The sequence below is a fragment of the Miscanthus floridulus genome, chromosome 6, assembly GCF_019320115.1.
Source record: "Miscanthus floridulus cultivar M001 chromosome 6, ASM1932011v1, whole genome shotgun sequence".
Lineage (NCBI taxonomy): Eukaryota > Viridiplantae > Streptophyta > Magnoliopsida > Poales > Poaceae > Miscanthus > Miscanthus floridulus.
The window spans coordinates 2417420-2432811 of NC_089585.1; the positions used below are offsets into that span (position 1 = coordinate 2417420).

Sequence of the window (15392 nt, forward strand, 5' to 3'; positions counted from 1 at the left end):
ATAGTTGGACCAGCTAAGATACTGTCATTCTTCAGCAAACATCGCCTTTGCTTGCATCTGCTTCTTTGTCCCTAGTCACAAGTACACCATCCGGGACATCATCATCCTCATCATCACCACCCATCACCAACATGTCGCCACCGCACGTCGGATCGACTTCTCCATCTCCAGCACCACCTGCCGCTCCGGCGCCGCAACACCCAATGCTGACTCGAGCCCAAGCAGGCATTTACAAGCCTAACACCAAATATGCTCTCGCCAGTACCACCACACCAGCTCCATCTTCTTCTTCTACTGCTATTTCACCACTGTCCAGCTCCACTCGTGCTGCACTCAAAGATCCTAATTGGCATCAGACCATGGCCAACGAGTACGAGGCTCTGCAGCGCAATCGTACTTGCCGTCTTGTCGATAGACCATCCGGTGCCAATGTCGTCTCTAGCAAGCGGGTGTTCCGCCACAAACTAATTCCCGACGGCATGCTGGAATGCTACAAAGCTCGTTGGGTCGTGCGCGGATTCACTCAACGCGGCGGGGTTGATTTCGGTGAAACTTTCACGCCGGTCGTCAAACCAGCGACAATTCGAACTGTGCTCACTATTGCTGCTCTCGGGGCTGGGCCACTAAACAACTTGATGTCTCAAATGCATTTCTTCATGGCCATCTCAAAGAACATGTTCTATGTCAGCAACCCATTGGGTTTGTTGATCCTGCACAACCCAATGTCGTCTGTCTATTGGACAAGTCCCTCTATGGCCTTCGCCAAGCTCCACGTGCATGGTTCACCAGATTTGCCGAGTTTGTCACCCGTCTCGGGTTCACTACTACCAGCTCCGATTCATCTCTCTTCGTTCTTCGTCGTGGCACCGCCATCGCTTACTTGCTCTTATATGTTGACGACATTGTTCTCACGGGCTCAAGCTCAGCCCTGCTACAAGACATTGTCGCATCCCTTCATGCCGAGTTTGCCATCAAAGACATGGGTGACCTCTGCTTATTCCTTGGCATCGATGTCAAGCGATCAAGTGCCGCTTCTACCTCTCGTAGGAGCGCTACACCGAGGATATTCTCGAGCGCGTTGGCATGACCACCTGCAAACCCGTCGCCACACCAGTCGACTCCAAAAGGCAAGCTCGACGCCGACGGCGATGCTATTGATGACGCTGCCTCCCACAGAAGCCTGCGCGGGGCCTTACAGTACCTGACGGTGACCAGGCCCGATCTGACGTTCGCGGTTCAGCAACTTTGCCTCCACATGCATGATCCACGAGCGCCGCACATGGGGTTGCTCAAGCGCATTCTACGATATGTGTGCGGGACATCGTCGCATGGTCTTCTCCTCCGTGCTTCCCCCAAGCTCGCTGTCACCGCATACTCCGACACCGACTGGACGGGCTGCCCCGACACCCGGCGTTCAACATCCGTATTTTGTGTATTCCTTGGAGACTTGCTGGTGTCGTGGTCGTCAAACCGATAGCCCACGGTGTCGCGATCGAGCGCCGAGGCAGAATACCGCGACGTGGCCAACGCGGCGGCCGAATGCATCTGGCTCCATCAATTGCTCGACGAGCTCCATTGCGGCATCTCCAAGGCGACCGTGGCATATTGTGACAATGTGTCCGCTGTCTACATGTCCTCCAATCCCATTCACCATGAGAGGACGAAGCACGTAGAGCTTGACATTCACTTTGTTCGGGAACGCGTCTAGCTCGGCGACTTGCGCGTTCTACATGTTCCAACCGGAGAACAGTTCGCAGAAGTCATGACAAAGGGTCTTCCTACAGCTACCTTCGAAACTTTTCAATCCAATCTTTGTGTAGTACCTACCACACTTCAGACTGCGGGGGGTGTTGAGGATACATGCACTGTGTTGACTTGTAACTGACACACACAGAGCGCGGTCACCACACGCACACAGCGTGCACTGAGTTGGGTCAGTTGCTGAAGATAGCGACTCCCGTTGTTGTACTATATATAAACATTCAACAGAGATCAATACATGTTGTTGGCTCTCCATTCTATTCTACAGTAAGAAGCACAGGGTTAGCTGCATACCTGCACAAGGAATTAAGAAATACCTACATCAGCTTTTTTGCCAGACATGCAACAGTGCAACCGTATTGCCGCTCTAGCCGTCCTCTGCCTTCGCGAATTCTATAGCTGTCTGGGATCACCTTCGTTGTGGCGCTACGTATCTAGCACACCAAGAAAAATAATAAAGTAGTCTTTGAATATTATGTTATTGTATGCCACAAAAAAATTAGGACAAAAATGTTTATAAACGTCCCTTCGCAAGCTTTCCATCTAAGAAAAATAATAAAGAAGACTTTGAATATTAGACCATTATTGTAAGCCGCAAGGAAAAAGAACAAAAATATCTATATGTGTACCTTCACAAGCTTTTTATCTAAAATGAGAAAAATAATGAAGATTACTTTGAAGATTAGATGTAGTGTATACTGGGAAAAAAAAAGAAAAAAAAAGCTATACGTGAGCCCCTCCGCAAGCTTTCGATCTAGCATTCTAGCTTCAATATATAATATATACATCAAATCTATACTATAAAAGTCTACCACTGATTTAAGATTGAATTAATTAAAGAATAGGTAATCATGCACGCAATCTTATGTGAAAACAACTCCGACACGAGACGATGCCAACATCAGGGCACGCACAGACTCGTTGGTAGTACTTGACGTACCTGTAGCCGAAGTAGCTACCTCCGAAGAGCACGTGATTGGGAGTCACCCCGGGTGCTTTTTCACCGAAAACTGAACACCGAACCGAACCGAAACCGAACCGAAACTGAACCGAAAAGTCGGTAGTTCGGTTTTTCGGTTCCATTTCGGTTTCCAGTTGCTGTGAAGGTCGGTGTTCGGCTTCGGCTTCAGTTTCTATGCCATACCGAACCGAAGTACCGAGAAACCGCTGAGCTGCTCGCCGCTGAGCGCTGAGCCGCTGAGCGCTGAGCGCCAGCCGCCAGCCCACCAGGCACCGGCCCACCACCCACGGCTGCACCCGCACCACGGCACCACTTCACTTCCCCAGTTCCCCGCATCGAATCGAGTCGCACCGCATTCCGCACGCAGAGCCTCCAGCCTCGCACTCTCGCTCCTAACCCTAACCCTTCGGAGGCGCGGCAGGCGGCTGGCGGCGCACCCAGCAGGCTAGGGCGCTAGGCGGCCAGCAGCGGCGGCTCCACCGTCGACCGTCGTCAAGCTCCTCAACCACGACCACAAGAACAGAGCAGTCCTCCAATGTAAGTCCTAATAGATCAAGATGCCTGTTGGTTGCTTTGTGACAATGCGAGTTGATTAGTTAGTTAGTTTGTACCCTGACTAAGTACCTAGATGGCTGGTTTTTGTTTTGATGTCTTGTAGATGGGGGACACTGAAGAAACAGTGGCGCATCTGAATGTTCAAGTGAATGAGAATGAAGTTGTAAATGGGGAGAATGACAAGCAGGATGAGCAGCAGCAGTCCAAGGATGGAGAGGAAGTGGGAGATGAGGAAAGCAAGAAAAGGAAGCCCATGGTTCCAAGATCAGATGTTTGGGAACACTTCAGCAAGATCAAACTTGATAATGGGGAGGAGAGAGCCAAGTGCAAGTACTACGGCAAGCGACTCCGCTGTGACACAAAGTTAAATGGTACGTCCTCCATGAAGGCTCATTTGAAAATCTGCAAGAAGAATCCTCACAAACCTGTAGTAGATAATCAAGGTACTTTACAACTACAACCTAGCCCTAGCAATAGTAGTGTTGGTACTCTATCTACTTGGAAATTTGATCCTGAGGAGTTAAGGAAGAGTTTTGCTGAGATGATAATAGAAGATGAGCAACCTTTTGTGTTATCTGAACGTTGTGGCCTTAGAAAATTTATGTCAAAAGCATGCCCACGTTTTGTTTTGCCATCTAGAAGAACAATCACTAGAGCCTATGTGAAAGTGTTTGATGATGAGAGAGAAAAACTTAGGAAATTTTTGAAAAACAACTGTGAAAGAGTTAGCCTGACAACAAACACATGGACGGCTAAGAACAGTCATAATTACATGTGTGTTACATCACATTTTATTGACAATGAGTGGAATTTGCACACAAAAATTTATTGGTTTTTTTCTTGGTTAAGGGCCATAGGGGGGAGGACATTGAAAAATCTTTAGAGAATTGCTTGGCTGACTGGGGAATTGAGAATGTTTTTACAATAGCAGTAGACAATGCTAGTGCAAACAACACTGCAATTAAGTACATGCAGAGGGTCCTGAATGAATCAAAAGGCTGCGTTGCTGAAGGAGAGTACCTTCATATGAGGTGTTTTGCACATATTATCAACCTGATAGTAGGTGATGGGCTGAAAGAATTTGATAGATCAATCGCTCGTGTTCGGGCTGTTGTTAAGTATGTTAGGAGTGGACCATCTAGGTTGGTAAAGTTCAAGAAATGTGCCGAGTTAGCAAAGGTTCAGACCAAAGCATTTTTCAACTTAGACGTCTGCACTAGGTGGAACTCAACTTACCTGATGCTACAAACTGCACAAGAGTATGAAAAGGCCTTTGAAAGGTATAGTGATGAAGACCCATACTATAGTCTAGAGTTAGAGAGTGAGAAAGCACTAGGAGTTCCAATCAAATCAGATTGGGAAAAGGCAAGGAAAATGGCTCAATTTCTTAAATACTTCTTGAGTTGACCCTCCGTGTCTCTGCCACAAGTCGCCCAATATCTCACACATACTTTCATGAGATTGCTGATGTTTTGGTTCTGCTGAGACAATGGTGTCACAGTGAAGATACATTATTTAAGGAAAAGGGTCAGAAAATGTTAGTGAAGTATTACAAATATTGGGGAGAAAAGTATGGAGAAAGGCTAGGGGATAGAGGGAAGAGAGGAGAGAAAGACAAGGGAGATCAATTGCTTAACATTGTTATTTTTTCTGTGTTGGTATTGATCCTCGGTTCAAACTTTCTAACTATGTCAAGATGGCAACTATGGTAATGTTTGGTGATGAAATAGGTCAGAAATTGTGGGCAACAGTCAACACTTATTTTCGTGCTTTATTTGAGGAGTACAGAGAACTATATGCTCCATCTCTAAGTGACAAGGTGCCTGCTGAAACTCAAGAAACACCATAATTTTGTTCTGGATTGATGAGCTCCATAATTACACAATAGATGAGCAATAAGGGGAGTGCCAATACCACTGTGAAGTCTGAACTAGACAAGTACCTTTTAGAAGATAATGAGGAGCTTAGTAAAAGTTTTGACATTATGAAATGGTGGAAAAACAATACTACTAGATTTCCCATAATGTCTCGTATGGCCCGTGATCTTCTAGCAATTCCTATCTCAACAGTAGCCTCTAAGTCAGCCTTCAGTTCAGGTGGAAGAACACTTGATGATTTTAGGACATCACTCACACCAACAATGGTTGAGCGGCTCATTTGTACAAATGATTGGCTTCGTGAAAACAACTACATCAGTGTTGAAGAGGACAGAGAAGCATTGGTCAAGCTTGAGGAAGGTAATTTTTAATGCTAAGTCTAAGTTGTTATCATTTCTATTGTTTATCTTGATAGTTTATTGCAGTAACATGATCACTTATTGTAGAAATTGGTGCCTAGGCCATTTCTAAGGATAGCACTACTGCTACTGCATCTTGATAATGGTAAGTTGGTTAGCTGGAGTGCTGGACGCCTGGACACATCCTGGTGGCGCCACGGAGCATTGTTCTCTTGCTGTTGTTGATGCCTGCTGGGCTGGAAGTCTGGAACCTGGAACCTATTTTTTTTTCCTCACCAACATGGAGCCTGTAAGGCTTGGACTTGTTTTTTTTTCCTCACCAACATGGAAGTGCCGGCTGGAAGTCTGGAACCTGTTTTTTTCCTGTTGTTTATCAAAACTGATGGAGTACTGTGGTTTATTATCAAGAATGAACTGCAAATTTGTAATATTTGATTTGAGCATTGAATTGTTAAGTTTATAACAGTCTTGAGTCTTCAAATAATATATTGTGTTGTGCTGTCAGTTCTAAATCTTGTCTGTTGTTTTTTTGCATCGGTTATTCGGTTTTAACCGAAAAACCGAAATTGGTTGGTTTTTGGAATTTTAGCAAACCGATCGGGGGTCATTTTCTGAAAACCGAAATTTTGGAAAACCGAAAAACCGAACCGAACCGTCGGTTAAAACCGAACGCCCAGGTTGACTTGGGAGCGTTGTTGCTGATCCTAGCGCCGGCGATGACGTGGATGCTGTGGAACTCGTTGATGTGGATGCAGTGGAGGCTACGGAAATCCAGGCCGCATATGAGGGTATACGGTGGTGCTTGCTTCTAGAGCGCCACGCATGCGATCGCGGTGCGGGACGCACGAAGTCCTTGGTCACGGGGGCAGAAGCTGCTCCAGGTCGGACCGACGTCGACCGGAGATGGGAACTTGAGACGATCATCGCGTGCATGGATGACAGGATGAGATCCGGGAGCTCAAGCCTGCCGCCGCCATGGCCGCCGACTCGTCGGCTCCGTTCACTTGAGTTTATAAGCCAGAATTAGCTTTATTTTTTCAGCTATGGAAGAGTATTTTTCTCTCACAACAAATCAACTCTACAAATCAGCCGCAGCAGCAATAAATTTTGCTGAACAGAGCCTTCGTCTCCCTAGGCCATCGAGCGATCATCACACAGATACACTCGCGTATACCTTGGAGACGAATTTTTTTTATCTGTTCGAGACGAAGATTTACCTACCTGGTGGGTACGCATGGACGGGCAGATTTATTTTGTGCACGAGTGAAGACGGGGTCCATGGGTATAGGCGGGTGGGGTAAGATTTTTCGTGCCAAAAAAGGAAAACAGCGCGCCAAGGATGCACAAGAGAGAAACACGCGTAAACGTTTATAAGTTTTTCGGCTAGGCCCATTTGTCAGTTTAGGATGAGAGATTTAGGTGTATTTGATCTGATTTTTAAAGCATATTTAAGGGACAAGAGTTTACATGGGTAAGAAACATCAGGGTAGCATGCTATTTACATTTCATTCCTTCGCTCTTTTATAATATAGATAGATAAATAGATATTGATATATCACGTTATATGTTGCAAATATTGCCCATAAGCGCAGTACACCAATACCACTTCTGGATGGAGACTAGAGTAGAGATAAAGAGATATTGTATCCTAGGCATTTGTTTTTTACACCTCATTTAATTCTAACCATTCGTTCATTTCTCTTTCTCAGTCCCACCAATCCCAATGTCAAAACGGCACCCAAGTTCTGGCAGCCCACGAAGAAACCAAGCCCAAAAATGCTGAAACCCATCGACTCGTTGTCTGCCTGTCTCGCTCTCCCTCCCCGGCTCTCGTCCGTCGATCCTTCGCTCTCGCCTCGCGGCGTGCCGCCGCCCGCAGCCAGGCCGGCCGGCGTTCAGCTTCCACCCGCCAGGCGCCAGCCACCACCACGGCAGGCCGGCAGCCCGCAGCCAGCTCCTCCCCCACTCCGGCCGCCCCTTTCTCTGCTGCCTTCTCCTAGCGCGAAGGAGCCGTCCACCGGCGACCAGGCGGCGGCGCCCCTTCGGCGTCCGTGTCCGGCCCTCCGCCCTCTCCCTCGGCAGCTTGAAGCAAGGTGAACAGAACACCCCAGATCGATTCTTCAGTGTACGAATTTGAACTATTGAAGATTTATTTTTCTAATTTTTTGATTGTATTCTTGTAATGTAGATGAAGTAGCATATTTACATTGCACGAGCGGCCAGCGAGGTGTTCAGTTAGTACGGTTTAAAACGAAAAACCATGTGGGAAACCGACATCGAATTCGTCGGTTTCTCATTCTGAAGATAACCGATCAGTTTGGGATTCTAGAAAACTGAAGTTTTGACAAATCGAACCGAAATGTCGGTTTAAACCGATTGCCCACCCGTCCCAAATCGACCCCAACCCATTGCAGACCAACTCATGCCATGGCTGGTGCGGCACCACCCGCCCTGCGCATGTCGCACGCGCAATTCATCGAGCACCTTCGCTGTGCAGCCTCGTCAGTCCGCACCCGTCGCGCCGGCGATGCTCTCCACGGCTGGCCACTCAAGTCGGGTGCATTTATGACTTAGGTCAAAGTTATAGATATCTGTGATCGGAGGAAGTAACTACGACTTTTTTTGCCGGTTGCATTGTCTTGTACTCTTGTGCTCCTTTATATGATGGCATATAAATTTATGCCCACACAGTCGATTAAAGCATGGGAGCAGCAGCAACAATCGCACCACCAGATCCAGCAGCAACTCTTGCTACAGAGGCATGCGCAACAGCATCCGCAAGAACGGCAGCAGCACCTGCAGCAGAAACAGCGGCAGCAGAAGCAACAGCAGCGCAGCGAAAACACTGATTCTACAACTAGTGCCCAGAATGGTACTGTTGCTGCTGATCCACCAGTGTGACAAAATGATATAGCTGCAAGTGCTTTATCTGCAAAGATATATGAGGATAGGATGAAAATTACTGTTCAGAGGGATGTTTCAGAAGAGGCTTCGATGAAGGTAATGTTCTCAATTGTATTACCCACTACTGCTTCAATATTTGCTAATTTGTACACTGATGGTGTGTTTTATTTATAATGAAGCAAAGGCTCACTGAAAGCATTGGCCCATTACTGGAATCAACCCCAAGTTCAATGCTAAAGTCACTTGCAAGATCATCTCTAGCTTCAGGGTACCGTCTACTCAATTTTATTCTGTAGCATTTTGAAGGACCGAACACATATCAACCTTGTGTTCACACATTTACATGTGAGGACATATCTAGTGCAAACCTTTCTCAAAGTTGATTTGACTTTCTTCCAACTGTTATTAGGCAAATCTTCCATAGATCGGCTGGTGGTGTGTCCGGTTCATTACAGCAAGCTCAGGTGAGGAGCCAGCCACTTCTGGGATCAACACAGGTTGATAGTTTATATTCAGATATTATATCCTTCTATTGTTAGTATCTGTAATTGATGGGGGAAGTTTGTATCAGGATATGAAGGCAGAAACAAATGTAGCTTTGAACCTGAGAGCTGCAGGTGTAGATGGGTCGCTATTTGGAGTACCAGGTGTTTGACATCGAACTCTCTTGTTATTTGATGCTTCTTTTTGTACATTCACTTGTTTTTTCACGACTAAAGTCCTTCTAAATGTAGAATTCAAAATAAAAATATAACTGTGGGATATTCTTCAGTCTGCATATCTAATCAAGATTTTAAGGGCTGCATTGTTATGTTTGTAACATACTTTTCCATCTTCGTTTTCATGCTTGGCAGGCTCTAATCAGGTGGGGAACAATTTGACCTTGAAAGGGTGGCCTCTCAAGTTAGTTCTTCACCTTTTCTAGGCTTCCATTCACTAGCATTCTAAGTTATAATTGGAAGCAAGTTTGCCTGTTACACATTCTTGTGTTCTTATGATATGTGTCCTTTTAATCATAAATAACTATTCAGGGTTTAGAACAACTTCGATCTGGGTTTCTCCAGCACAAATCTTATATGCACCCGGCCCAACCATTACAACACCAGCTCCAGTTTCTCACTCCTCTGCAGCAGCATGCTCTGCTTCAAGTTCAAGCACAACAAAATATCACTTCACCTGGAGACATGGATAACAGACCACTTCGGATGCTTTTTAGCAGCCGAAATTTGGTTCCTGGGAGAGATGGTCAATCAAATGCATTCACGGAAATTGTTCCCAGTGTTGGTCAGTCATTGCAAAACATGTGCTTACCTATGCAGCGCACTGAGACAGATATGCTGATGAAGGTAGGTTTCTCTTAGTTGTACGTAACTATGTATGCATAGTCGCTCGTATTTGTGTGGATGCATCATGTGTTAGTATGTTGCATTTATTAACATCTTTTGGAACAAGATTTTTTTAAAAAAATTGATCACTGGATCATTGAATCAACATTAAGTTTCTTGAAAAGAATTGAGTCAGTAGTCTAGGTCTCTAGAACACATTGCACCAGCCCTAAAATTATCAAGGATAAGTTCAATATCGGCTAGGAGAACAAAAAGAAATAAACTTTGATAACTTTTGACATTTCCTTAAGATGGTGGTAACTTGGGACCTTTCCTTGTTATTCCCTCCACTCCAAATTGTAAGATGTTTTGTTTTTTCTAATCCAGAAAAGCCAAAACGTCTTACAATTTGAAACGGGGGGAGTAACACCTATGAATGCCAACGATTTTTCTTTATCATATGCTATGGCACAAATCAAATCTAAGCATTGAAAATATGGATCTCAAGTTAAGGCTTACATTATTAAATGTTTTATTTTTTTATGTTGATTCGGTTCCCAAACTATTAAGATTTTCAAGTCCCCCCAAAAAATGCATGTTTCACCTGATGACTCCTTTTCTATGTATATCGATGTCCAGATAGCATAATACCGGAATCTAAATGGGTGAGCATTACTGAACAGTAATCGAGTTCCAATGAACTTTTCTTGATCGTGACATTGTCAATTGTCATGGACTAACATGAATGCAAACTAATATCCCATTCCCAAGAACATAACCAAATTTCTCATCTTTTCCTAACAGTTATATAATGCATTGCATTGGCTGTCAACCAAAGTGTTGAATGAAAAGACAATGCTGGTCATTCCCATTTGAGAGCTTCCTGCACTATCCAATTTCTTGTTGCGAATTATATGTTAAATCATGAAAAATAGCGGGTTATTGATCATTTTTATTAACTAATTGTACATGCAGTGTCGAAATGAGATGTACTGGTATTGTTATGATCACTTGGTGATCTGGCTACTAGTGTACATGTTTACAGATGTATCCCAAAGCCACCATTGGGGAACTAAATCCTTCATATTTTCAGTTAAGCCTTACCACATCTTCTGTCTTGTATAGAAGGTAGCAGCTCTGCAGCAACAACAACCGAGTAACAATCTGCAGCAGTTCCTCCAACATCCATTACTGCTCCGCCTCTTCCTCACCAGCACCTGCAACTCTGATTGTGCTGCCTCTGTCCGCGGCACCACCTAAGCCCGTGCCTGGCCAGCTACCTCTCCCTCACCAGCATCCATGACTCCTGCCTCTGCTCTGCCCGCAGCTCCCCTGCTCCTGGACCCCTCAAGCTCCACCCGCCTCTCCCCTGCCGTGGGCCTCTGTGGCTCTGCCTGCAGTCCTGCAGTCAGCAACAACAAAGCTCAAATCATCTTGTAGGCAAGCAGGAAAAAATGGGTGCTGGAATTGTAACGGTGGCTTTTGCTGGAAATGAACAGGTCACCCCCCCCCCCCCCCCTCTCCCTCTCCCTCCCTCCCTCCAATCATAATCTTATTCATCTGTTCTTTTCTTGATTTTGTAGTTTCTGTCAAACCGTATAATTCACACTTTCCTATGGTTTGTCTCACAGGTTTCTAAGAATCAAAATGGGCGAAAGCGTAAACATCCTATCTCCTCGGCTGGCCCAGTTCAACACCATCAACTCCTGCACATTCTCCAGGAGAGACCATATCAACGCCACCGCAGCACCAAAATGCCAGCTCATGTACGGCTTTAGTTTACAGTTCTGAGAGCCCGGTACCAATAGGATCGCCGATCCAACTTGTAAGTTGCTCTATGCTAGTACACTCTTTGGTGAGGTGGCTGCACATACATTTATGTGGAAGCCTGGGAAGTCTGTTGTTACGTTGAATTTTATTTTATTTGTTTATTTGTGATATTTCTTAACTCTAGGTTGATACGGATCGCTATGCGGAGGATGACTCCATGGAAGATAAATTAGAACCATTCTTGTCACATAATGGCACAAATCCAAGAGCTGCTGGGAGCCATTGTATCAGTTCTGGAAAAGGTTTGTGGCCTATCCTATCTGACTATCTGGTTAGTTATACATCAACCTAACGTTAAGTTGTGCAAGTTTTTGTAACAAAAACTGTTGGCACTGACCTGCACCGAAAGACCCCATTCTTATTAATTGATGCATGTCCTTTGAGGACATTTTGGGGATTTTGGTGTTTTTTTCTGTCACAAATGGCTAGTAGTATATGCTTTTGTTTTCTCTTACATGTTGTGTTCAGGATATATCCATAGAGAGGTCTCTTCAGCCCAAGCAAGCACAAGCAGTGTTCTGTGTTGTCATTCCTCATCAGATGGAAAATTAATTGCTACTGGAGGTCATGATAAGAAGGTAAAAAGATGTGTTGTTGTGCTTGCTAAGCTATTTAGTGGACTTGATAGCCATGTAACTTGTTCAAAATCACCATTAGTGCTGTAGTAATATGTAATTGCTAATTACCTTTTGTATCTCGCAATGCAGGTTTTCCTGTGGAATGCTGACACTCTGAAACAAAAATCAATACTAGAAGAGCATTCTCTGTTGATAATTGATGTGCGCTTCAGCCCAAGCACTCCACGCCTTGCCACCTCTTCATTTGACAAAACTGTGAGGGTTTGGGATGCCGATAACGTAAGTGTTATTATCAATCCAAGTTTTCCTGCCCTTTTTTCCCACATGATCATGTCCTTATGTCAGGTGACGTGTGTTTCACCATGCTGCATTGCACAACTGTCAATTAACACTTACTAATACTTGTCATTGCATTTATTTTCTTTCTAGCTCTAGGTTCTTTCCTCTGCAGTTCATGCTTCACATATCTGATGATTTTCTCTTGATGATCACATTCTCTGTCATGTAATATGCAGTTATGGTATATTAATACCTCTGCCAGTAACATTCAATGATATTTTGCATTGCTCATTTTTATTTTGAAATCCAGGGAGGCCTTACATTGCCCTTTGCCACTGAAAATATGTGTATTTGATTATGGTGTGAAGCCTCAAAGAAAGCAGTTAGCAACCCCTGTTCATGATTGTATTCTGTGAAGGCCCATAGCATCCGTTACGTTCCTTAATATGAAATGTAGTCAATAGGTGATGTGCATCATGCATGATAATTCTAAACATTTGGCTACATGAGAGATGCCTGCCCTTATTTTCTTCAAAGCTGTAATTGCAGCAAAGAATGTTTGCATTTTACTGCTTTTCAGTTTTCTATATCTCATAGTTAATTTCGTGGAATTGATTTCTGCAGCATGGTTATTCAATTCGTACATTCACGGGGCACTCAGCATCTGTTAGGTCACTTGATTTCCACCCAAACAAGGATGACTTCATTTGTTCTTGTGATGGGGACAATGAGATGCGATTCTGGAGCATCAAGCATGGAAATGTTGTAGGATATTTCAAGGTTTCTCAGCTTGACTTAGTTTTTTGTCAGACATGTAATTTTCTTCTTGTTGCGAACACAAAAAAGAGTTGTCCACCTGAGTACCAACCTGTTAAATACAGTAGCCATTTAGTATCACATCGACTTGTATGATGGTAGCAAGCATTGATAATATATGGTGTATGCCGTAGTGAATAGCATGCTGTAAAAAAAGAGTAAGTTATCACCAGGCACAATCAGCAACTTGTCTCAAATGCGACAATACTATCTCCTGTGCTTTTCTATTTTTTTTCTTGAACATGTAGAGAGCTGTACAGCAATTGTAGTAAGATGATTTTTATGTATGCCATACCTTTTGTAGGGAAGTTCGACCCGTCTGAGATTCCAACCATGTTATGGAGGATATCTTGCAACAGCTTCAGATAATGTAGTCTCTATCCTGGATGTGGAGACACAAACTTGCGTGAGGAGATTTGAGGTTCGTAAGTGATTGAGGTGCACTCTAGTACAGTTTGCTAACTTGAATATGTTTGCAAGTCACACCTTGCTAGCTGTTCGTCCCTACTTAATGCAGAGGCTGGAACCTTATTGGAATAAATCCTTTATCTCAAAAGAATCTTGCTAACTGTTGTCAGCATTCATTTCTATATTAATCACTATAGTTTCCCTGTTATTGAGAAGAGATCACTTAAAAGCAGCCCTGATAGTCTGATTTCTTGGAAATTGCAGAGCCGCACTAAGGATGTTGATTCCGTGTGCTGGGATCCCAATGGCGAATATGTGGTGTCTGTCAGTGAAAACACAGTGAAGGTGTGGTCTTTGAATGATGAGAGCTTTGTGAATGAGCTTAACTGCAGCGGGAGAAAGTTCACTTCATGTACTTTCCATCCTATATATCCATCCTTGCTTATCATTGGCTGTTACCAGGCAGGTTACTTTCCCTTGCATGTCTTTACTCACAGTTCATTCCAAAACTAGATTGCATGGACCTAGGGTGCCTGTCGTCAAATGGTGGTTTTCAACTTCATACACTGAATTTGAACTATTCAATATGTAGATTTCAGCTGCTGCTAGTTCCCCCCTTTTTTTTTGAAAGCTTTGACAGGAGCTCTGCCTTTCAATTAAGATAGGGATGAAGGGATGTTTATGTACAAGCGCTAGTTCTACTTTTAGTAGAGGATAGAATTATAGAAAAATGCCCATCTTCTAACAGAATTGCTACGTACGAAGTGTCACAAATATCAACATGTTGCAGCTGTTGTAGGACATGAAGTGGTACATACGTACATACGAGTTAATAGTTTAGCACAATTCCATGACGACTGCAACTGCTATTTTTTCTACACCGTCTAATAATCTCTGAGGTATCTTACTCGTGGTCCTGTGCTGAATGCAGTCTCTGGAGCTGTGGGACATGTCTGAGAACCGGAGCATGACCATTGCAGCACACGACAGCCTCGTCTCAGCCTTGGCCTCGTCATTCGTCAAGCTCTGGCCTGGTTGCTTCCACAAGCCATGACAAGTATGTCAAGCTGTAGAGATGAGCTTGCCTTGAGTAGTTCAGTCTCTGGCGCCCACTGGCGTTAACTACGGTTGGACGCCCAGCCCTTTTGGCACCATTAGCTGCCCTGCTGCTCAGCTGTGCTGCTGGTGTGTTGCAGTAGCACTCAGGATGGTACCCAAACTGCCTAAGTGAACATGTGGGCCGGGGAAGTAGCGTGTAGTAAACCCTGAAGCAGTGGTTTAGCACTAGCTGTTGTATAGGAAATTAGAACACGGGTTATATTAAGTATCGAATGTCTGTCACTACCTGGACATCTGAAATGGACGTGGCTTGAAAGCTTTCGCTGCTGCAACTCAGGCTTCGGGAAGGGATCATCTGTGCTTGTGACGTGTGTGATGCAGGGGTGTTTGGTTATTTAGTCGCTTCTAGAATTTATGTCACATCAAATGTTTAGATACTAATAAGAAGTATTAAATATAGATTAATTATAAAACCAATTACATAGATGGAGACTAATTTACGAGACGAATTTTTTAAGCCTAATTAATCCGTCATTAATATATGTTTACTGTAGCACTATGTTGTCAAATCATGGACTAATTAGGTTTAAAAGGTCCGTCTCGTAAATTAGTCGTAAGTTGTGCAATTAGTTTCGTAATTAGTCTATATTTAATACTCCATGCATATATTCAAATATTTA

The 15392-nt window shown here is 44.1% G+C and overlaps 1 pseudogene; it reads left to right on the forward strand.

Moving 5' to 3' along the window:
• The first annotated feature begins 3380 nt into the window (after positions 1-3380).
• On the forward strand, positions 3381-15059 carry LOC136457354 (transcriptional corepressor LEUNIG-like; annotated as a pseudogene).
• The last annotated feature ends 333 nt before the right edge of the window (positions 15060-15392 follow it).